This window comes from Chionomys nivalis, chromosome 21 (genome assembly GCF_950005125.1).
Source record: "Chionomys nivalis chromosome 21, mChiNiv1.1, whole genome shotgun sequence".
Lineage (NCBI taxonomy): Eukaryota > Metazoa > Chordata > Mammalia > Rodentia > Cricetidae > Chionomys > Chionomys nivalis.
In genome coordinates this window covers 43451597-43476306 of record NC_080106.1, presented here as the reverse complement: position 1 = coordinate 43476306, position 24710 = coordinate 43451597, and the positions used below count along the sequence as shown (strand labels likewise).

The 24710-nt window shown below is 42.3% G+C and overlaps 1 protein-coding gene across 6 annotated transcripts in view; it reads right to left on the bottom strand.

The window, feature by feature from the left end:
* The window catches only part of Il15 (interleukin 15), a 74730-nt gene extending 50380 nt beyond the window's left edge, over positions 1-24350 (bottom strand). The window contains exons 1-3 of one of the 6 annotated variants that reach the window (XM_057753864.1): positions 24057-24350; positions 23583-23809; positions 3003-3123 (exon numbers count right to left, since the gene is read on the bottom strand). The gene's annotated coding sequence lies outside the window, so the exon portion shown is untranslated. Of the gene's footprint in view, positions 1-3002; positions 3124-23582; positions 23907-24056 lie in introns of those variants that run through there. The other 5 variants (XM_057753865.1, XM_057753860.1, XM_057753862.1 and 2 more) reach the window with 5 other exon arrangements.
* Positions 24351-24710: the final 360 nt, after the last annotated feature.

The window sequence follows — 24710 nt, the reverse complement described above, 5'->3', positions numbered from 1 at the left end:
AGACTGGGCTGTTACTACAGGCAAGACTGGGCTGTTACTGCAGGCGAGACTGGGCTATTACTACAAGCAAGACTGGGCTATTACTACAGGCGAGACTGGGCTATCACTACAGGCGAGACTGGGCTGTTACTACAGGCAAGACTGGGCTATTACTGCAGGCGAGACTGGGCTGTTACTGCAGGCGAGACTGGGCTGTTACTGCAGGCGAGACTGGGCTGTTACTACAGGCGAGACTGGGCTGTTACTACAGGCGAGACTGGGCTGTTACTGCAGCCCAGGATTCTTTACTGTTGGGCCTGAAGTGTCCAAGAATAAGAATATAAAAATATAGTTTGCAGAAATAAGAACGTAGAAATAAAGAAATATAAAGCTGTAAGCCTAGGAGAATGAGAGCAGACTGTCAGCGGCTTTCTCAGCAGCTTGAGGATTAACCATTAACAGTGGGTTACTCCGCTTTACAACCCATAGCTCTATTAATAAGGCCGAAGCATCTCTCTGCAAACTGAGAGCCTACACCCCGGGCCATCCTTCATTAACAACAGATATGAGCTGAGCTAACTTTTAGGAGATAAATATATGACCTCTGGGTTACACATTTTCCTTGCTATATGAAACTGGCAGCGTCAAAGGGGAGAACACAGGGCTTCAGTAAACAACCCCTGGAAGTACCAAGAAAGACAACAGATTAAGTACAAACACTAGTTTAACTGAAAAACTCTGATTGTAAAGTAAGGCAATCTGTGTCTGAGTTTTTCCTCGAGATTGTAAAAATTCCTTTGTTCAGACCTAACGCTTAGTACACCTAAGAAGGTGGGTTCAGAAACGGGCCTTTGACACAGCCTTCCTTACAAAATCCATCTCTGGCTGTGGGCTCAGCTAGCTGATAAGCTTTTTGTGCCTCCATGGAGATTTCTTATTTTATTTATTTTTTATTTTTCCTGGACTCTGGTTTCTGAAATAAAGTTTGCTTCAATTTTTTTAGACTTTGATGGTCTGCCCCCATCTTTGCACGACCCCCATGGACCCAAGAGGGCCTACGACACTGCTCTACTGTGTGTTAAAAATAAATGCTTCATTGGTGGCAAATCCTGTTCAAGTTGGGCATCCTTGGGGCTTTACCACAGTTAAGAGCAAGGATTACTATAGAACACATTTTACTTGACTGCCTGCATTTTCGATGCAAATTGAAAGAGAATCCTGAGGCCCCTAATTCTACCCAGCCTAAATTTTCAGCCTTCCTTCACATTGTTTGAAAAGTTGACCTTGGTCACCATCTTACAGCCAGTCCAATGTCCTGTTCACAAGCGTTCAAACAAAGGAAACCAGAATGAAGTTATTCGGGGAACCGAGCGGGATTGAAAAAAATAAATTCGGGAAGCAGGTGACACTTTTCTTATGTTTTCAGAAGACTTGTTTGTTATTGTGTTAGTTATTATGGGGCAGGGCATGTCCTCTTTAACTTGCTTGCATCCTTCAGGTGCAGTTTGGATCAAAGAAAACCCATCCACCATAGTTTATCACAATGGAATTTAAAAACCCTATGATGATTACTTATTTCTATTGATATCCCGTAGTGACAAAGTAATTCAGAGCTACAGTGTTTTTGATAAAAATGTAACAAGTTCTACAGCTACAGTATCCAGGATGCCAACCTGCCTCTTCCTTGAGCCCTACTACAGCAGTCCCTGAAATGTGTGTGACTAAAACAAAACACTAAGCATAAATTGATTTTTGGGTTCAGGGAATTTGTAACAAGATTTCTAGGTAAGAGAGCCTTTCAAGGAAGCCTGGGAAGGTACTAAGTTGATTTGTTTACAGTTAATTATTGCCTAGGGCAGGTTCTTCACACATTTTCTTTCAAATTTTTTACCTTTATAATTTTTCAGCAGCGAAAATGAGCAAGCAAGAAAAAAAAATCACCTTTCCTTTCTACTGATTCTTTCAAAGACCTCCACTTCTATAACCCGTGATGGGGAATCTTTGACAGCCAATTATTTTAAGAGGTGTGACCAAGTTAGGGTGTAGCTTTCTGGGACCCTGAGAAAAATGGGGTGGCCCAGGTGACCTCTTTCTCTGTGTTTCCCTCACAGCACAGATGAGCTTAGACATCTCGTTCCTGTTTTGTGAGTTTCCCCCTTATAATATATTATAAAAATATAATTGTTTTGTCTTTTAGCTAGCCTGATTATTTTTCAAATCAAGCTAACTTCAACAAACCCGTCCCCTTGCCTCCTGTACTGTCAATCTTGAACTGACCACACTTTATAGACTCTTGTCCGAAGGTGACACAGAAATTACAACTGAGCATAAAAATGAAATATATGCATTTCTCAAGAAGAATACAGAGCTTGTATTTATATTATTTTACCTTTAATGTTTTTATTTAGCTCTACACGTGAACTTGGCCAGGCATTGTTCTCAAATAGTTTCAAAAAATTGCAATTACTCATCAAACAATTAGATAAGCCAATGTCTAATCTGCCATTTTCTAATCTGCTTGCATTAAGCACTCCATGGAGCGGTGGCTAGCAGAACTACTTTCATGCATAACCTGAAGCATGCCATTCCTAATAACAGAGCAGAAAGTGAGGTGAAGAATTCGTTCAACACGGGTGCCGGAATTGGGACAGCACTCTTCACAGGTCAAATCTCACTGGTCACCTGTTTTTGGAAGGGAAGATCTGCTGGGGCCAGTCACGTCCATCACATCCCAAGGCTTCTACCCACCCACAAAACAGGGCTGATTGGTCTGTCCAGAGATATTTTAAATTAAATAGCCTAAAAGATTTCCAATCTGACTCCAGGTAAAAGAAAGCAGCCACCTCTATTATGTGGCATATTCCCTGTCGTCTCCCACATCTCTAAACTCTGGCATCTCTTTTTACACCAACAGGCTCCTTTTCTTAAACCTCAAGTGTAAACAACTGTATCTCATAACCATGCCCTATTTATTGTTTGGTACAGTGTTATGTCACATGATACAATTTTAAATTTTTGCTTACTTGACCTCCTGTAGGCTGGTTATCTGCTGACAGGGGTTGTGTGCTCTAAAGGAACTCACCAGCGTGGACCACGAAGAGCCACTGCTTCAAAGAGCCAGAGGGCCATGTGTCGGCATGGACTCTGCAGGAGCAAAAGGCAGGGCTTAAAGACATAAAATCACACACTGACTGACCCCCTTTTCCTCAAAATTACGGCTAGCTATAGAGCTAATCATTCTGTTAAAGACAAGACTTGTGTGGAGAAAATTCAAAAATCGGTCTGAATTGTTTTGTTTGGTTTTATAAATCTTCCCTAAAGTCTTCAAAATGTCCCAGGCTATAACTGATGCCCATGTTGACTGTAACTCTTATAATACCTCAAAGCAAATAAGATGTCAAAAAACACCTGTGGGCTTTGTATTCAATTACTAAATCTAAGCAAGATGATGATCGTGGTATGCACCTGTTCTAGGATTCTCCACTCAGGCAATTAAAACATAGTATATATAATGACATTTATAAAGTATATCTGCTTTGGGGGCTTGGTTACACTGTTAGAAAAGTTTAAAATGGGCTACCCCAATTTTGCTGTTTGAAAGTACAGCATTTCATGCTTTTCAAAAGAGTTAAATAATAATTTCTATCTTTTAAAATAATTATACAACACCTTGGGCACATTCCAGAAGGACTATTGATAGGAGGGACATCGTGTTTATAGCATGACTATTACCTTAGATAAACTCTGATCATCACTAGGTAGTAAAAATTACAAATTAAAAGAAGAAACACTGTGTTGCCCAAAACCTTCAGGCAAGTTTGTAAGAGGGTTTGGATATTGGCTCTGTGGCTGACTCACAGATAGGAAAACTCTCCTATTTAGCCTGTAACACCAGCAGCTCACTCCAAGACCTCATCTCTGGTCCGGAAGACTAAACGCCAGGAAGGTGAGGGCACGGCAGCATAACATCACCGCTCAAGCACATCCCTGTTAGAGTGTCAACCTCTCATGGGTGCTAGTCGCTCCCTCTTCTTCTCTTATGCCCCTCTCCTGTCCCTTTTGCTCTCCTTCCACCCCCTACAATGTAAGGACATGGTAAGATGATAGCCAGAGGCAGGAAAAAACATGACTAGGAAACAAACCAGCTGACTTCTTGTTCCTAAAATTCCCAGGCTCCAGAATGGGAAGAAACAAATTCCTACTGTTTACACCTCTTGTTCTCTAGACTACTCTGACAATGCCCACAGCTGTCTAATACAAATTATCCCACTTCCTCAGCAGTCAGGATAGTGGTTTTGCCTTCAGTGTTTCTCGGCAAAACCTCCCGTATTTCCCCTGGCTTCCTACTGTGGTTCCTACTGCTGTGACAAAGACCATGACCAAAAAAACCAACTTAGATTGGCGAGGGTTTATTTCAGCTCTCAGTTTATATACACCATGAAGCAAAGTCAGGGCAGGAAACTTAAGGCAGGAACTGAACAGAGGCTGTGGAGAAAAGCTACTGACTGGACTCTTCTCTGTGGTTCAGTCAGCCGGATTTTTTCCACCACCTCCTGGCCAGGGGTAGGGCCACCCACAGTGGACTGAGCTCTTCCCCATCAATCATGAAGATGCCCCTATGAGGAGGCCAGTGGGGCGTTTTTCTCAACAGAGGTTCCTTCTTTCCAGATGATCCGGCTTTTGCTGAGGTGACAAAAACTAACCATCACCCCAAGAAACCAAAGTAATTCGATTTGATGACCAATTGCAGGACTAAGAAAAGGAACTGAGAGCTGAGAGGCTACCAGCCACTCATTGTAACACTGAGCTATGGCTGTTAAGGAGAGCCCACCCCTAACAAAGAATCCACCCCCACCTGGGAGAAATTCAGCCCCTTAGTCCTCTGCCATCCCCCAAATCTCTAGCTGAAGTCAATTAGAACCAGAAGAAGGTTAGAAAGCATGCTATATGGCTGCACTCTTCCCTTCTCATCTACAGGTCGGGCTTGGATTGGGGCGACATGGGCATAAGATGTCAGGATAGGACTAGGTAATTAAATATTGTGAAAATAGGAGAAAATATATAGAAAACAAAGACCTGCTTCTATTCTAAGAAAGGAACTGGAGAACACTGTGTAATCTTTTGAAGTCTAAAATCTCCGTTTAAATGCATCTACACACTCAAGCATTACATGTGAGAAAGCAATAAATAGCAAGATATTTAAAAGTGTTAGAGGAGGTTTGGATATTCTGATTTAACATTCATCAGACAACTATGAAATATATTGTTTTTTTCCATAAAGGTACTTAGTCTGGCGATGCTTGGCGGGGGAAGCCATGTCCCTGTCATGGAGTACTTTGGAAACCCAACACTGTCTCAATCAAGGGAATGAGAAATGAATTTAACTGAACACCATCTCTCCTAAGAAAGTAACCAGTTAAGATGCTTTGGTTTTCCTGTTGGAAAAACTCTAGAAATGGTGAACAATGCTTACTTTCTCTTAATACCTTTCCTGTGTCTGGTTTTCCAGTTCCTAGTGAGCCACATCTTGAAAGTATACAAGCTGTGCTGTCGAACCCAATAGCCACAAACCCCATGTGACCTTCTGAGAATAAATGAAGTCAAATAGAAGGGAACCAGAAAACCACTTCCCCTTCCTGGAGCCAACTGCATCTCAAGTGTGGAAATGCTGGCATGCTATGTCAGACACTGTGGGGTCAGTGGCTGTCATCACAGCGGACGGTCTAGGAAACACTGGTGGAGGCTCAGTACAGGACTCGCCTGCAGACAGACGTGGGTTTGAAACCTGACTTAGCCACTATCTAGCAATACCACCGGATGAGTTAATTCACTGTTTTCATTGGTGGAATAGGGAAGGCGCTAATACCTACCTCACACAAGGGCTGTGCAATTCAGGTCATGCGTGTAAGCTCCATACAACAAGCGGGCACACAAAGAGCACGTGAAACCATTATTGTGTTTGCACTGTGGTTTTATTTCTGGATTTGTTTCTTTAAATGTGAAGGGTGATGGGTTGACTCTGATGAGAACTCAGTATCAGATCTAATAGGACAAGCAAGTTTGTACCTAAGATGACAATGGTCTACCGAGATGACACACCTCTAGATAGGATTTCAAAACTCTCGAAAAGGCTCTCAAATGCCATCAGGAGGTGGGCAAAGCCTCACAGCCGAAGAGGAGGGGCAGCAATAGGGAGGTTCCCAAAGATGGAGAGTTGAAGGTAAGTTTCAGACAACATAAGGACCACAGCAGTAGAACAAGACTACAGAATGAGAGGAATCCCGCCGTGCTGGTGGAAAGAGACAGCGGAAGGAAGCGCTATGCTCTTAACTCCTAGAGAATATGATTTTTTCTTTCCACCGCACAGGCCAAGCCACGTCTTGTTAAAATGATCTAGTTAGGCTTTACTCTAACAGTGGTCACTTCTGACCACCTTCCTTCCTTTGCATATTATCTTTATATAACTGTTATACACGCATGCTGCTTCAAACTGTAGAAATAGCCATAGAAAGCTGTTTCCTGAATTTTTGGGATTTGCTGTTAAACTACCTCCCTCCAGTTCACAGAAATGTATTAAACACAAGAGGTTCCCAGGTATGCATTTTAAATGCAGGCCCCCGCTTTTGGAATTTATATAAAAAGATCCATATAAAATTTATTCTTCATTATAAAAATCGGCAAATCATCACTAAGCAATTTTCCAGTTCTGCCACCAGAGATGATTGTTTAAGTGTTAATGTGTGTGCTGTATTTATAGCAGCCCAGCGATAGCAATCTCAGCGTGATCACTCTTGGCTGCCCCAGAAGACACACCTCACTGTTTGTCCCGGGAAGTATCGCATGAGAGTTGCAATGACGTGCACTCGCTGTTACCTGCTGATAATGTCCCGTCAAAAGGCATGACAGCTTAATGACACAGCACAGTGCCTTCTAGCAAATACCCGGATGCAAATATTTCTATTGCCTCCCGCAGCAGCACAGCAGCAGGGTTACCGCAGTTCTCAGAACTAACACGATCAAATAAAGCCATCTAGGACAAAGCGGTTCTTTTATTAAACGCTGATGTACTTTTGACCACAAAATCCCTTGGTGATCCTTCAGTCTATGAACAGTCTCACCAAGACTGGATGCCATTCTTCTATGCTTTAATTATTCTTGTTGATGAGACCTCAGGCACAACTCATTCTGAATACTTGTCTTTTGTGCAATGTACAGAGTGGTTTACATTGTACTTCTGAATCAACAGAGTAGCTTCAGATTCCTGGAGTGGTCCCAGGAATATTATGTCTAAGGCTTTACTTGCTGAGTCCCTCCCTGACAAAGGAACTAAGCATCTAATAATTGCAAGCCACAGCTTGCTGGACTGCGAGGAGCCAGGCTGTTGCTATTAACTGGGTTTATTTGCCAGTTGGCATAGTAGACTACTGAGCTCCTGTGCAGTGAATGTGGCTGCCGGTTTTCCAATCCCTGACCTGGACAGCAGACAGTGTCCATACAGTCAATTGTCATTGCTTTGTCCTTTATAGGGTTGTGTGTGGTTATCTGGGGGAGAGCCAGTCAGGCACTAGCCCCCATGACAGGAGACTTAACTCATAATTGCGTCTTTTCTCCATGGGTCTCATTAGCTAGTTATCAACAGACCAACTGTTACTCCGGTACAGTAGCATGCATTCAACCACTACTAAGAATGGGTACTTTTACCTTCTTAATTATTTTTGGCTTTTCCTTTCTGTTTTCTATCACTTCTGTGATCCTCAGATTCATTGTAAAGAAAATGCGTTTTCTAGTGGCCAGCAAATACTGACTCGTTCCTCTTGAAATCAAGTTTGCTACACTCTGAGGCTCGGCCCCGCCAGTGCTGGTCACAGGATGTTAGAGGTGGTTACAGTTTTGTTTTTTACGATGCCAGGTTTCTTTCGAGGGTCGTGCTTTCGGTTTTGTTTTGAACTGTTTGGTTGAGGAGGGAACTGAAGGATATAGAAGGTGCACGTGGATAACTCGCTTCTTGTATCGGGACAATCCCTACATAAGGAAGGTGACAATCCTACATGGCTAATACTGACAGTAGGTTCTTTAACACACAGGTTGGGAGGAAAGATGGCTAAAAAGGCTTTTCTATAACTTAGGACTTGAAATATCCTAAAAGGCCATGTCATCCGGGTGTGCTTCCTAGTGCAAATGCTGTTTGCAGGTGGAGTTTGGGAGCAGTATTTGGATCTTGGAGGCCCTGGATAATAATAATTATTATTATCCAATAATAATAATAATTATTATATTATTCAATTGATATCGGTATTTGAATACATTGTGTGGAGGTGGTAGAATTTGGAAGCTGGTCCTAGTTGGGGGAAGTAGGTGACTGAAGGAACGTCTTGGAGAGATCATTTGGTCCCTTCTATTATTTTATGCTCTCTGCCTCCTGACCACCATGATGAGAAGAGCTCCAATCTTCTACTCGTTTCTGTCATGAACTGCTTCACCACAGGCTGAGAAACGCTACAGCCATCCAACCATGGACTTTAGCCTAAACTGTGAGCCAAAGTCAATTTTTACTTTTTCCCTCCACTGTTTCTCACAGTAACAAAACAATAAAAGCTATAGCACGCTCTTACGAGTACATATACCAGGCTGAACAGAACATATAAAATCATCTCCCTATTGGCGCAGAACACAGCTTTCTAGGTGAACAGCACTCAGCACATGCCTGACGTTTGATGGTATGCCAAGAATTCTTTTCTAGGATGCAGAATCTCTCTGCCTTTGGATGTGCTGTGTGAACAATGGTGGAGGCTTTACCATCTTCTAGTACATTCTCATGCATGCTATCACACTCCCATTGAATTACTAAAACAATAATAGTTCATATCACACTGAAGCTGGGGAATTCTTGATGAAATCTGGATTCTCCCAAACTTTTACAGAACTATGAAGTAGACGGGAAGTCAAGAAACATGAATGCAAATCTTGGTTCAGACTTCCATTGGCTCCATGACCTTTGACCTTTTATCTTTGCAATAAGGAAATTATAGTGGAGGTGATTCTAATTCAGCATCTAAGTGCCATGTATGAGGTCACAGTTGGCAATCACAGCATGTATTCAATCCAGCTATATTTTTTCTTTCTTCAGAATATCAGATTTAACAGTCCAGGAATTTGGTCTTATCGCCATAATTTTCCTGAAGAGAAAATACACAGATTGCAAATGCAGTCTAGATTTGCACAATGAGGCAAACTTTGGGTTTAACGATACGTTTTGGGGCAACACCCCCCCCCCCGCCACATACACTACCACGAATATGTGAGCATTATACCAGTTTGCCCACACTAACTTCAGTTCTAAGATAGATGCAGCTTGACCTAATAACCCAGAATTATGGTGGTTGGCTTGCAATTCCACAAGATTGACTGCATATAAAAAGGTGATTATTAGCAGACTTTTAGTTTTCTGTTTTACGTCTTAGAATGAAGTGTCTTACACCATCACTGCTATGACTGGAACGTTGCTGCCCTGCTATGAACACAGACTACGATTCGCTAACAGCTTCCTTAAGGATCCGAACCAGACACTGATGCAGAGTGATCCTTCTAAGTGGCCAGTTGCCACCCTTCCTCCCTGCGCTTCCTCCCCTGCGCATGCTCAAGCCACAACACGCTCACCGTAAGCGTTCTATCTCACGTTCCTGTTCTCATTGTCGTCAGCGCTCCTTTTAAGGGCGAACTGATGTTCTACTCATCACATCCCAAGAGTATTTTTTACATTTCTGCACTAAATTCAACATTTGCTATACTTATTATGCAGAGTTCTCCAGTTTTGAAGACTGCATTCATTCTTGCTCTCCTTGTCACTTGATACTAGGGTTTTTTTGTTTGGTTTGTTTTTTCATTACTAAGAAAATCAAGGTAGGTTTTCTTAATCTGAGTCGTCTATTCCGCCCTCAAGTAAACCACAATTTGTTGTTGAGAAGGTGTCCCTGTTGTGGGGGGCTGTATGATTTGTTTCACTAAATGTATTATACTAGCCAATGATAATTCACTATTGAAAATGTCCTATTTTTATACCTCTCTGGTAAACTTGCTGAACTCTCTAATAAATTTTACTAGTCTATTATCTCACATGGCTTTTATTTATAAATTATGAAATTTTAATAAATTCTTCTTTATATTTTTATAATTGTTACCAGTGGGGATCACTAGCAAGTAATAGTCTCCATATTAAGAATGCAGAATCTAAAGTGAGACCCGAGTTCAAATCCCATTTCTACCACTTTCTCACAGAGAGCACTCAGTGGGTCGAGTCATAGTGCTTCAGTGTATGAATATGAAATTAGCCCTCATGAGTTGGAGGAGTTGATTACATTAAGATCTTTGGCACTGTGGAGGAGAAAGAAATGTGTAGAAATATTACCGAATGAAGCTAAGAGTGAAAGATTCGCAACCCAGTTTATGGAAATATTCCCCTAGGAAGCTTTAAGGCCACTGGCTCAGGTTTGTGTCAGGAGGAAGAACTGGCCATATGCCAGGAGGAGGGGCTGTTAGATGAAATGGCACATGCCCCACGAGTCCTGATTGCTGGCCAGGAAAGGAAACAGTGCGTATAAAGTCATTCACTCCACACACAGGCTACTCAACTCTAGACATACAACTATTTACTCTTTCATTAGATGATATGTCGCTGGAGCATCTCGTGGTCACTCTGTCTCTCACATACGCTGGTAGAGAACCATGCCCAAAGGAAGTGGTCGGCACACAGGGACAATGTATAACACAACTTCTGCCCTGCCGATAGTCTTCCAGAATTGAAATCTGGCTTAGAAGACCTATTTGGTAAATAACAGTGGCTGCAGATAAGAAAGGCCAAGGTTAATAAGGTAAATACATTCATGCCAAGTCAAACAAGACATTTTCAGCAAAGCCATGTCTCAAGTTTCTTCTCGAGCAACAGCTGGGACATTGCTCTATAAGAGTAGCGTCTAGGGGCTGGAGAGATGGCTCAGTGGTTAAGAGCATTGCCTGCTCTTCCAAAGGTCCTGAGTTCAATTCCCAGCAACCACATGGTGGCTCACAACCATCTGCAAGGAGGTCTGGCGCCCTCTTCTGGCCTTCAGGCATACAGACAGAATATTGTCTACATAATAAAAAAATAAATATTTAAAAAAAAAAGACTTAAAAAAAAAAAAGAGTAGCGTCTAAAGCCACAAGACACCGATTTGTAAATCTGATTATTAGATAGACGTAGAAGTAGCATAATAATACTAAGACTTTATGTTTGATCTTTTTATTCTTAGGAGAAGAGGCACTAGATAATTCTTACACTAAAAATATATCTAGATTTTTAAACCTCTCTCATCCTCTTATGCCAAATTGTTTCTAAAATACTTGGCAACTAGAATTAAGAAAACAAAAGGACTCTTGCTTGAATGAATTTAGAGATTAGAGTGTGTCACATTTCACTTTCCTTTCATTTATGAAAGTGTTTTCTTTGACATTGCAAAATTATCCACTCTGAAATAAAATAAGAAAACACGCATGAAATATTAAACAGCCCTGAGTTGGTTCTGCTGTTTCTTCGATTCTAAAACATTCACATTTCTAATAATGAATTCAAATATTCTATATGTATCCTCTTTCAAATTAGGCACCTAGAAAATTTCAGTTCACTTCTTGACTCTGGAAATAAGAAGTACACTGGGAAGAATTCTCAATTTCCATGCGATCTGATTAGGTTACTAGTCAAATATAGCTGAACACATTTTCTCAGATACTCAGCAACGAGGAGTGACTTAAAGGCAACAAAAATGACATTTGAAAAGCCCTACTAGCTTGTAGGCAAGGTGGCAGGTGTATAAGGAATCACTGTTTCCCCAACCTCAATCCTTCCAACCCGATCATCACAGTTCTGATCATCCTGTGTACCTGAGAGGAGGAGCTACATAAATATGTTTCCATTCAATTAAGAATCATCTGAAGTTTTTTCCATGCATTCAGTTCTGAAGCAAAAACAAATCAGCAAATAAATAATATGCATTAATAAATCAATTATCCTTGATTTAACCATTCTTCATTTCCAAGTTTTATGTGTGTGTGTGTGTGTGTGTGTGTGTGTGTGTGATGTTTGTATCTGTGTACTTGTTTTGTTGGTTGGTTGGTTGTTTGGTTGGTTGGTTGTCTGGTTTTGAGGACAAGATATTATCAATGTAGTCCAGGCTGGTCTTGAACTCAGCATCCTTCTTCCTCTACCTACCAAGTGCTAAAATTGTTTAGTAAGATTGCAAAGGTAGAATGTAAACAAATTTCCAAGAGCAAGACAGGAAATTGTGTTAAAGTATGATTTTTCATGGAAAACTTCATCTAGAAATTAACTCTTTCAAGCTAGACATGTAAGAATCGCTATAGGTAGATAGAAGGAGCTTCAGAAGACATCAGGCAGAGCAAGCTTTGCAGGCAAGCAAGAGTATGTGAAACTTCACCTTCATTCTTGAAGACCTTGCAACTGACCATGGCTATCCTGAAGACCATCTCTGAGCACTGCTTCTCCCCGTGTAACCAGCTCTGTGACAGCCATTGTGTATGTGACTGGTGTCTTCTGTATATCTCTCTGCCTCCTGGAGAATCGTCTCACAACTGGCCACGGCTGATCATTTTCCCCTTGCTAATTTACAGGCTACGCTCTAGGCTATCCACTCTCCACGCCAGGAATCCAGTGACTAACACTTTCAACTTCATGGCAGAACCACAGTCTGGAGATTCCAAAATCAGTTTCTCCTTTTCTGGTTTTAGGTGGAATCCCTAGCTCTTATTTTCCTAGCTCTTAGGACGACTATGTTAACACCCCAACTCTTCTCTCATGTGCCCCACTGACTCAAAACCTGCCAAGTGCTCAGTATACAGCCTATGCATTCTAGGCTCTTGACAGTACTGGTGACTGAAGAAAACAATTAATGTATAAAGTCAGCAATTAGATTCTCTCTGAAAATAACTCTTCTTTTTTTCTCCCAGTAGTTTTTTGTTTGTTTACTTGACTGGTTGATTGGTTGGTTAAATGTGTGGTTGGTTGCTTGGGTTTTGGAAACAAAGGCCTTATAATATATCCCAGGCTGGCCTTGAACTCAACATCTTCCTGTCGCTGTCAACTGAGGACTGGAATTGTCAGGTATAGGCAACCATGCCTAGCCTTTCCTATATTTAACAGTTTTGTTGTCCTTGGTAGCAATATATTTATCCATCCATCCATCCATCACTCATTCATTCATGCATTCAAGTTTCTACTAGAAACACCCATAATCTAGAACCAACAAATGGCAAGGCTTTGGTTAATGAAGAAAATCACAAAAATATGTGCTACATTGCATTTTATTCTGCAGCACAAGAGAACTGTTCACAACTCATTAAATAATTCTTATATCCAAGTCCAGAGTTCCTTTTTATGAACATAAATAAAGCTCTGAAAACTGAGTATTACCTTACACATCAGTTAATAAAACATGAACAGATATGTATCTACTTTTTTATAAATTGCTTTTGAATTGACATCTGAATAAGTTCACTTTTGAATTGGTATCTGAGTAAGTTTTCTTGTTGCCACTTGCACCACAAGACACCCTCTAATTTTGAATACCTGGAAACTAGCCCTGTATTTGCAATACCCACTAGCCCTCTAAGCCTCAGAAGTATTACCCACGGGACTATGTCAGACTACAACAGCAGTGAAGAGAAGAGAAGCAGGCACTACTGCTGGGCATGCAGTTTGAAGACCATCAATCACAAAAGACGTCTATGTAAATGAGGTACTTGAGTCAAACCCCAAAAGACCTTAAGGAGAATTGTCATATCTCAGATAAGAGAATTCATGAGAAAAAAGTAGCCCCAAGTTTAAAGGTTCTAAGGCAAGAACGTGGCATTAGTGTTGATAAATAGAAAAGGTGTCTGTGATAGTAAATCACTGAACCCAGAAGAACAGATGTGACAAGGACACCAGTCATTGTAATTGAACTTGGATTTTATTGGAGTTAGAGGAGGGTTTGGAAAACAACAGCAGTATGGCCCAAGTAGCTTCTTTACAATACCACCCTTTGTGGAATTTAATTTTCAGAAGTAGGTAGCATAAAGCAATGGCTTCCAGCCTCTGGCTATGCATGTCGGGCTACTTGTCAAGAAATAATGTTCTGTCCTCTAATCTTGAGTAGAGTATGGCCTTACAAGTACTTTTCCCCAGCAGAATGATACAAGTGTGACAGTCAGAATTGAATTCTCAGTCCTTGCCTGTTGACAGTTTCTACTTCCTGTCTTACAGAAGCTGAGTGTTATGTAAGTGGGTACGGGCTCCCACCCCTTAGCAAGAAGATGTCTGCAATTGACACCCACTTACAAAGGAAAAAGATAATCTTCTCCAATGGTATGTTTACCACATTTAACAGGAGGTCACATACCCAGCAACAGATGACCAACGCAAAATGAACTGAGGGGTATTTTTGTAGATTTTTTTCATATTACTTTATTTGGGAATTTTTGATCTTAGTGGTCTTTTACTTGTATAGTATGGATTCCAATGTTGTGTTTTTATGGACCTTATGTGTGTGTGTGTGTTTCTTGTGTTTGGTGGGCTTTTTTTTTCTGTCTGTTTTCTTTGTAAGGAAAGAAAGAAAGGGATGGAGTTATATGGGGAGGGAGGTGGAATGGATCTGGGAGAAGCCAAGAGAGGGGAAACCAGGAAAAGAATATATTGTACAAAAAAATATTTTTTTTCAACTAAAAACAACAACAAAAGCAAGTCTGACAATCCTGAACTCCTCCTGCTGTCAGGACATTCCACTCAGCCAAGGGGAAAGCCTTGTGGGGAACAACTAAGCCAACCAAGCAACAGATACTATGCTCCACACAGATGGGCCTTTCTCCACCAGGGCCTTGAATGGACAGACATTCTTGCTGAGCATGCTAGTACTGAAGGAGAGAAAATCATCACTATAGTCCCTTGTACAGATCTTTAGCCCCAAAAAAACTTTTTTTAATTTTATGATAATAAGTTTAGGGTATCAATTTACATAGGGATTGATGATACTGAAATTAATAGATCAGGCAATAGACAGTTGAGAAAAGGTAAAGACACTCTCAGTAAAGACTAGTAAGGTGGTGATGTCATGTTCCTGGAGTCTAAAGAAAGGACAAATCATGCTACATTACATTGCAGAATGTTATTGGTAGCACTGTGGCCTAGAATAATGTTGAAGAAAAAAAATGGACTTCTGAAAATGACAACTGGCTGAATTTTGAGGCTAAGACTAAATATGGGACCAGAAAAATGGGCGAGTTTCACCTTGGCTGTGGGGCCATGGTTGCAGTCACAGCGTTGGAGAGGCAGAGCAGGTATATCACAAAGTAAGAAAAGTCTAGCTACACAGCAAAGTTCCAAAGCAGCATGGACTACATGACACTCTGTCTTAAAAACAAAGTCCTTGCCTAGTTAGAAACAAAACTGATTTTCCTCCTTGCTTGTCTAGACAACAAATTATCAAAGAAACACATGGTCTTGGGGCAAAGTTCATATCTGAGGTCCATTAGAACCAGGCACTCTCAGGTTAAAGACAAATCGCTTGTGTATGTGAACCTCTCATTAACACCTGAGAAAGTTTTAAGGTCACGTCTTATAGCTCTTGCCAGTCACTCTAAAAGACTCCAAAACACCCATGGGCTCCTTCTACAATTTTCTGATTCATAGAAAAGTAAAGAGCAGCCAGTCTCAGGCATTGTGCAGTATTTCTTCTTAGTGGAACGGACCTCAATAAAACTCAAAGAAAACCCCAAAGTTTTAAAGATTTTTAAACTTAAAAACAAAAATAGAACACCATCAACTACATATAAGAATATACAGGTAGTCTAACTCTAAAAGGAGGAAGGAGAAACCTTAATTGAGAATATGAGCTATTTCTTAGGGAAAGAAGAGAAAAGGTCCAAGGAGCCAAATATCCAAAGAGTGGAGATAAAAGGCCAAGAGGACTATTCTCTGGTGTTTACCACTCTAGTTGGAGCCTTGAACCTGTGAGAACAAGGCCGTAATATGAGGCGGCCTAAAGTCTCATGCAATGGCCAACTTTATTCAGGGCATCAGACAATTTATACTTCGAGGGTTAAAAAGAGTCACCCGAGTAAAACATTCAAAGTCAAGGACAAGCTACATGCGGCAAACACGATTTCCATACAGTTATATGAATAGCAACAGCTGAAGCAAACTCACCCCTATATGCTAAGCCTTGGAGCAGCACATAGGTAGATTCCAAGAATAATTCTGTGTTCTCAAGAAACTGAGATTGCAAGTCTTGTTACGGTTTTCACACACTCAGAATTCCCTTCACAGGACTCCGTTCTTGGACTCTGTTCTGACTCTCTGGGAACAAATATGAGCTTTTATTAGGCACACTTTCTGCTTTGAGGGCAGAGAGAAGCAAGGAACTAGGCCTGGCTGGGTTGAGAATTTCTATGGACTAGTGGTTATCCCAGCTTTTCTTTTTCTTATTTTTAAATGGCACCTTCTCTTGTAATTTGTCCTGTTTATATCGTGTCGCTGTATGTTGGGGGCAGAAGAAAGGTCAGAGATCTCAGCACCCAGGGAACAAACAGCATGAGAAAAAATATGTAATCATAATTTAAAGATCTAATTTAAAATCTTCAAGGCTGAACTGCAAACAGTGATATAATAAGCCATAGACAGGAGGTGGCAAAGAATGTCAAAGTCCATCATTACTATCATTTAGATATTGAATGCCATTCAAAGGTAATCTGGTGGCAAAGTCAATGTGAGCATAAGCACAACAGAAATTAAGAATAACTCATACTGATTTACTCATTGGTTACTTACAGAACTTAAATGGGATTGTCACCAAATATCACAAGAAACTATTCTGGGACAGGTAGATTATGGAGTAAAGTTGAGAATCCAATGTGTTAAACATCTAATCAGGGATGATGTACAGACTTTGAATATGAGTCTGGAGTTCATGCTGTAGGTCATGACTAGAGGCATAAATTTATGAATCATCAGCCCATGAAAGCATTAAAATCCGTGCGTCAGGATGAGATCACCATGACAGGAAGCCCAAGTAGAGATCAGGTTTAAGGGCCCAACTCTCAGACTTTGCTGTATTTTCACATTGAGAAATAAACAACTAGTTAACGCGTGAAATGGTTGCTAGTATGGTAAAGATAGGGCCTGGGTAGGGAAGAGAGCCAAGAACTAGCCTGTGGAGTCAACTACACCTAGTTTATTTGACTCTTTAACAAGACAAGTACACTTTCAGAGAAGTGGGCATGTGCTGTGTAGCAGTCTCCTCCCAGATCCCAAACCTTCTTTCTTCCTTAAGGAAAGCTCCTTAAGAAAAAAAGTAAACAACTCAAAATCGCTCCAGGAAGTCCCTGAGACTCACCAGACTTGCTAGGCACCTCCCTCCCATAATAAACAATCACGACTGCTGAGAGATAATCTTAGAAAAGTCAAGCTACATAACGTACTAGACCAACTGCCTGGAAGAAGCAGGCTCAGATAAACTTAGTCACCTGGAAAGGGTACTCTCCACCCCTTTGAGCTGCCAGCGGGATGGCAGATTTTGTGAGCTGTCCACCCATGCTGAAGTGAGCTTTGGTGATGCAGCTCTCTTTGAGTAGTTCTTGCTTCTAAAAACAGCCCTCACCCATACTTCTGTAAGTAACCCCAATTTTTAAAAAGTGGGACTTTGGGGTATACTTAGTTTGGCCAGTTATGGGCTTCTAATGTGTGTGTGTGTGTGTGTGTGTTGTATCTCCACATGGAAAACTCTTCTCACACAAGAGCATAAAATTTAATTGATTTGTTTTAAAAGAGTCTAAGAATAGGGAAATTTTTTTATATGTTGGGAAATATCAGATATAGTGGAAAGAAATATAACAAAAAACCTTAGGATAATTTTTTCTTAATAGAAGAAATCAGGACATAGGTGATAGGGAAGGTCCACTAGGAAGAAAGAAGTCAGGGGAAGAGGGACCGAAGCGGTTACTAGAGTTATGTCCTTGAATGACCACAACAGACAAGAGACAGCACACTTGAATTAACTACTTGAATTTCCAGAAGATTTCCTTAGGTTTAATTTGTCTTTTCCATCATTAATTCTACCCCCAAATTATACCTATCTTATCACCTTAGTTGGCCATTTTCCCCATATGGCTTCTGTCTCTGATTTCCTCTACAGCCTTGTTCAGCCGTCAAACTCTTGGATGATGTGGTTGACTCTTATTGAAGTTAATACAAATCAACCCTATGGCCAGATCCTGGCTAGGCATAAAGACTCTACTGTTCCATCAGTGTGTGTGTGTGTGTGTGTGTGTGTGTGTGTGTGTGTGTTGCTATGTATGTGTGTGCATGTGTGTGTACAAGCCTGAATGTGCACATGTACATGGAAATCAGAGATGAGCATGAGATGTCCTCCTCCTTCCCCCTTGCTTTTGAAACAGCGTCTCTCACTGAAGTCAGCACGTGGAATAACAAGTACATGGAAAAGCAGAGGCAGCATGGCAGGAGCTGGGTCTAGAAGGTACCATGAGGAACCATAGCTTACCCAAGCCTCCAGACACTCAGTTCCAAATCACCAGGGGATGCTCCATAGCAATCAACCTAGGATCTTCAATACTCCCACTCTCCTGGTTGTCCAGAAGCTTGAGGGAGGGTAAAGTTAAGGCTGAACTATATCAGAGCTCTCCCGCCTACCCTCGGACTTGTGCCTAGGGGAGGGAGGCACAAGGTACCAAAGGAACTAAAAAGCCAAACCCACAAAGCCACACCCACTGCACCCAGAGGAGCTTTCAATAGATGAGCCTGAGTTCTCCCTTTCCTCTTCCCTTTTCACGATTACCCTTTCCCTCTTTTGCAAAGAAAGGCACACTCTTCCCACTCAGAGTCTCCTCCACGGTGCCACAGACAGGAGAAATGTTCATAGAGGAGATGCCTTCAGTCAAAGCCTTGACATTAGTATCTTGTCCACTGCTTTGATACATATTTCCAATATGGTCTTGGTTTATAACTAGTTCCTACTTATCAAAAGTACAAGAGTTATTTGTGTTATGCACTAAAAATATTAAAAATAATATCCCAAAACAGTAGTAGTATTTAATTTTAATTTTCTTGTGGAGAATTAAGAATAAAAGTTGGAAACAGTAGGATTAGAGAAGGATAGTCCAGTTGTTGAGTGTTTGCTTTACAGGCCTGATAACCTGAGTGTGATCACCAGAACACACATTTCAAAAGAGTGAGGCACATTCCCCTGAGACTGCAATCCGACCAATGCTGAGGAGGCAGAAGCAGGCAGATTTCTATAACTTACTAGCCAACCAGCCCATCCTGATGAATGAGTTCCAAGCCCATGAGAAATTCTGTCTCAAGAGAAAATTAATGATGGATACCTGAGGAATGATCCCCCCCAAAACACACCACACACACACACACACACACACAATAACACACACACCTTCCTATACCCAACATAAACAGAAAACAAAATCAGGAAAACATAAGTTTAACTATGAAGGTTTTCCACAAAGGGAAAGATTCCTTGATCACCTCAGAACTTGGTCATGCGGTTCCAACGGCGGCTTCGTTTTGAACACTTCAGGCGGAAAGCACAGGAGTAAAGTGTCTACCAAGAACTGTGACTCAATGTTATTGGACGCCAGGGACTTCTCAGGGCCTCTTTCTGTGTCACAACAATGAATACAGCTCCCTTCCCCCACCAGCCCCATACTCATCCCTTCCCCAAGCCCCACCCTTGATTATTTTCAGTTTCTATTTCTTCATCTGACTCAATAATTTCTATGGTCCTCCTAACGTGTTCTGCAACCCCTGAAGACGTAGAAGAAACGAGCATTTGGAGAGAGCACACATATCTACACTCAGATCCATAGATCGCCATCACACTGTGGCTATGGACCTCTACCCTGCAGTGGGCTAGAACACTTCAAACCCATGCATCTCAACACTCTGGCTCCACTCTGGAGAATGTGTCCAGACCCAATGAACTCCACCTTCCGAATTCTGACCCCAGCACTGAATACCTGACTTCTAATCAGTTTTTATTATCATTCTGTGTGTATGCACGATGGAGACCGGAGTCACAGGCGCCCTGGTCCATCACGGAGTGGGCTCTCTTTCAGCCTTTTCGCAGTTTCGTGGTTTGAACTCAGGTCACCAGGCTTACATAGCTAGCTCCTTTACTCGACAAGTCACCTTGCTGGCCCAAAATAACACTTTAGAAAGAGATAACACTGTTTAATACAAAGCAAAACAATCACTCAAATGATGGCCAATGCCTGCTTCCTGGCATAGACATGTGTTTTTATACCTCACTGCACTGAACACAAAGAGCCTGACACCCACAAAAACAGCAGTGATAGAGTCAGTCTTAACTTCAGCGATGTCTCCCTAGCTGATCCTACTCCAGAGGGACAATATCTCCCTAGCTGGATCCTAAGTAGACCAATGTCTCCCCAGCTAGATGCTAAGTAGACTAATGTCTCCCTAGCTGGATCCTACTCCACAGGGATGGTTTCTCCCTAGCTGGATCCTAAGTAGACCAACATCTCACTAGCTAGATCCTAAGTAGACCAATGTCTCCCTAGCTGGATCCTACTCCACAGGGATGGTGTCTCCCTAGCTGGATCCTAAGTAGACCAACATCTCACTAGCTAGATCCTAAGTAGACCAATGTCTCCCTAGCTGGATCCTACTCCACAGGGATGGTGTCTCCCTAGCTGGATCCTAAGTAGACCAATGCCTGGCTAGCTGGATCCTACTCCACATGGAAGGACATGGAAGCACCACCTTTTGCTCTTTTCCTTTTTGTACAGTAGGAACAAATATGAAACGCATTAGAATTCAATGGGGCTGTGCCTACGGCATGCCAACATGGTGCCGGAGACACCAGAGCCTTTCTGTTGGTAACTTTCGGGCTCACCTTTGCTTCCTTCTGAACACGTTAACAATTTTTACTTCAGTATCTCAGTTACGATATCTAGAGTATCCTTGCTTTTCCATCCAATATAACCCAAATATAATTTAAAATAGTCCTTCTATCTGCTGATAACTGCTAACACACATGGACATATTCAAACCTGTAAGATACATAAGTGCATGTATATGTAATTTTGATATTAGTTAAATGAAACACAATATAAAATAATTACTAATTAATTGCCTTCCACTTTCTCACAAAACCCACTCATTTTCTCTCAACACTTCTACAGAACATTCCCTCACACTAACACTGAGTTACAGCCACCCCTGCTGTTGCCAGAGCTGCACAGAGGCTCAGAAGATCTAATGTTGAGGCTAAGAGAAGAGGGAACCTGACTCTTTGCCAACCCCACCACATTAGACTTTCTAAAGAAGACATCTCAAAGAACAACCACTCATGCTCAGTCATGATGCAGCAGGAGAATCTTCCGCTCCCGTCTCTCCTTGAGCCCTACCTTCCTACCTGAATGGATAAAACGACAAGCAGAGGGATTGAGATACCGAAATCAATCCAGGTTTGCCCATTATGAGCCATTATTTAAAAACTGATACACACTAGCAGATAGTTTCATTCAGGGACCATAATTTTTTTTCCAAGGGATCAAACACATATAGAAATTATTTGATTATGATCTTTCAATATATAATTAATAGTATCAGCTGCAGAAGTAACTTGAAACCCAAACTAACATCATAACATTGGTCCAAATGAAGTGGTAATTGTCACTATCAAACTGTGGGAAATAGTTCAATGGGAATAATTCATTTTTTATCACCATTGCAATCTTAGGTCTGTCTGGGTCAGAAGAGATCTGCCTCCCAAGCCCTGTTTCCTTGCATAAATTATTGGAGTTAGTTTACAGAGTGATTACTAAATGCACAATTATTTATATTTACTGGGTGCTCCATGTGACACTTTCTAAGCATGGGTATACTTAGAACAATATTTAGAGCTTAGAGTTTAAGTCGTTGACGCATGTTACTACAGGATTCAGGCTATGGACTGAAGACTATATTTCCCGTATGGTCAGTAGCCAGCGTTCAGAAGAATGGTTGACAAAATGCAAGAGCAGAGAAATCTAGGAGACACCAGGCAGGGGTCTAAAGTCTAAAATGTTTTAAAAGGCTAGGATCAGACGCCCTTCAATAGAGTTGATTAGCATCACAAACATTTCCCTCCGGAAAATCTACATCTGCAGAGTTCCTTTTCAGCCTTCCTGAAATTGCTGAGGGGCCGCACACCTTAGCAGAAGTGCTTGCCAAGGTCAAAATTCTTCAGTCTCCAAATTCTGTTTCAATAACCTTAAGCCATTTTTTATCTTCAAAATTAGTTTATAAAAATATGTGTCACTGACAAATTTTATATCATGCAATACAGATACTGACATTTTCTATCATTGAAACAAGATTTAAACAAAAAAGCCCGGTAGCATTTTTCCTCTAACCCACCAGAACTAGCTGCCCATCACGCTGTAAAGCTGTCCCCAGCAATAACATCCAAACTATGAAAAGACTGTCAGAAACCTGAGCTAGGGAAAACCTACCCCCTATCATGTTCCAAAACAGATCACAAGGCAAGAGGTCCCATGGGAGTCCAACTGCAAACTCCCAGAAGAAAAAAGAAAGAAGCATAAAATCAGGACCAGCTCACACACTTAGAACACGCCTGAAGCACTTTCTGATGCTCCGACATTAAGTAAAATTCCTGATTTTTATTTTTTTCACGCTAAAAGCCTCAAATGACTATTGTTTTGTCTCTCGTCCTTTATTTTCTATAGGCATTCCTTCTGGAGTAGCTTCCCTTCTTTATGAAGCCCACCCAGCTTTCTTCAGGAAATCCTCTAAATTATTCATTGCTAATAAGGATCTAAATTGCAGCCTCTACACAGAAAGATGGCTAATCTTATTTATCTGACTATTTACCAAATCAAAACAGAGAACCCAGCAAGTACAAGCAGACCTCTCCTGCTACAGACAAAGGTGAGGGTGGGTGATAGGCATTGGCAGAGACCTGCCGCCAAGGAGAAGATCAGAAATCAGTTTAAGTCACCAGTGGAAGCAGCTGCAGACAGTCACTTGCTTCCACTCCCACTCTGACGACTCTGTGAAGAGTCTGGAACCTGCATTGTTTACAGTATTTACATGTTTCCTTGTCCTGGGAAGTCAGCACAACCTTAACAACACCGGGGTTATAGAAATTCTTTTGACCTTCGCATTCCTGCAGAGTTGCAGCCTCAAAATCACTTGAAAAAGGTAGCCAGGTTTTCATCTAACGCCCCCGTGAGTACGGATTCGATTTCAGGACAATTTTCCAGCATTGCTTCCTTTCGGTATGACATTACAAACAGACAACTATGGTGATAAGCTTTAGGTGATTCGAGCTAAGTTGTGGCTAATACAGACCCAGACCTATGGCCATCCCTGCTCATTTCTTTCCCTTAGAATACACATCTTCATCAAGGAAGAGGTGAGTTTTGAAAATGGAAAGAGAGAGAGAGAGAGTCCAGAGCATGCATCCATTCACCAGGGCCAGCAGAAGTTTGGAACGGGAATGTGGAAAGGAGAGAAGCGCTGGTACCTTTCCTGACCTCTCTGAGCTCCTCGGATAGATGGGGAACTCAGCCTTCCAAGCAGCAGGATCCTGTCTTCGTCCAACTCTGCAGCTGGGCGGGGGCAGACAGCCGCGCGTTGCTCCCCCTGGGCCTGCCCTGGCAAGGTCCCTGCAGCGCGGAGCGAGGTACACCACAAGCTGCAGGGCGCAGCGGGCTGGTAAGACTCGCAGGAGGACCGGCAAGCTGCCCTACTCTGCAAGGGGAAAATGTAGAGGAGAACCCCGGAGAAGAATGGCTGGACAGAAGGGAAAACACTCTGCATATAGTACCACTGAGTACTGAAGTCTCGGTCAAGAGGGCGGGGCGCCTTGGCCCGCAGCTGGTGGGGAGAAGGGTGCCTGAGCAGAGCCAGAGCTGGGAGGGGCCCCCGGGCGTAGGCTTTCGGGAAAACTTCCATTGTTGATCCACCACCACCATCACCACCGCCTCCCATTCTGTACCTCCATCGATTTCTGGCTGCAGGGTGCGAGGCGGCAGCCAGTGTGAGCAATCAAGGTACGAGGGGCGAATCAGCTGGGGTTTCCCCGGTTTCCCAGTTCGCTTTCCAGCTGGGGAGTCCCAACCCCAGCTAAAAGAAAAGTGAAAGAAAAAGATCCCAAGCTGAGTCCGAGATCAACATCCTAGAGGAGCCTCCGGGAGGGGCACTCGCTCCCGGGCCACCGCACCAGGTGCCCACATGATTCTGCCACTGCCAGGCCCCCAGGGCACAGAACCTGAAGGGCAACTGAGAGCAGAGAACATTCCCCGCCCCCTGGGCAGTTGGCCACAGCCTCTGTGTGTCCTGGAACGCCTTGGCCTTCTGTGAAGTCTCAGGGAGCTGGCGTGAGTTCACAGGTTGCGGGCACCCACAGCAACTGGTCTTGGAGGAAGGCTGGAAGCCTTGGAGGGCGGCTGGAAGGCTTTCCCCAGAAAAACCCTGAGAACTGTACTCAGCCAGCACCAGGATGATTGGGTCTGGAATGGGCGGGCCTCCAGAACAACCCTTGACCGGCTGCAGAGTCAGGAAGAGGGAAGTTTCTGAACTCTTCTTACTTGAAGCTATCTGGGGGGACTTTTTGGAAAGGAGAGTAACCTTCCACTAAATGGACCCCTCT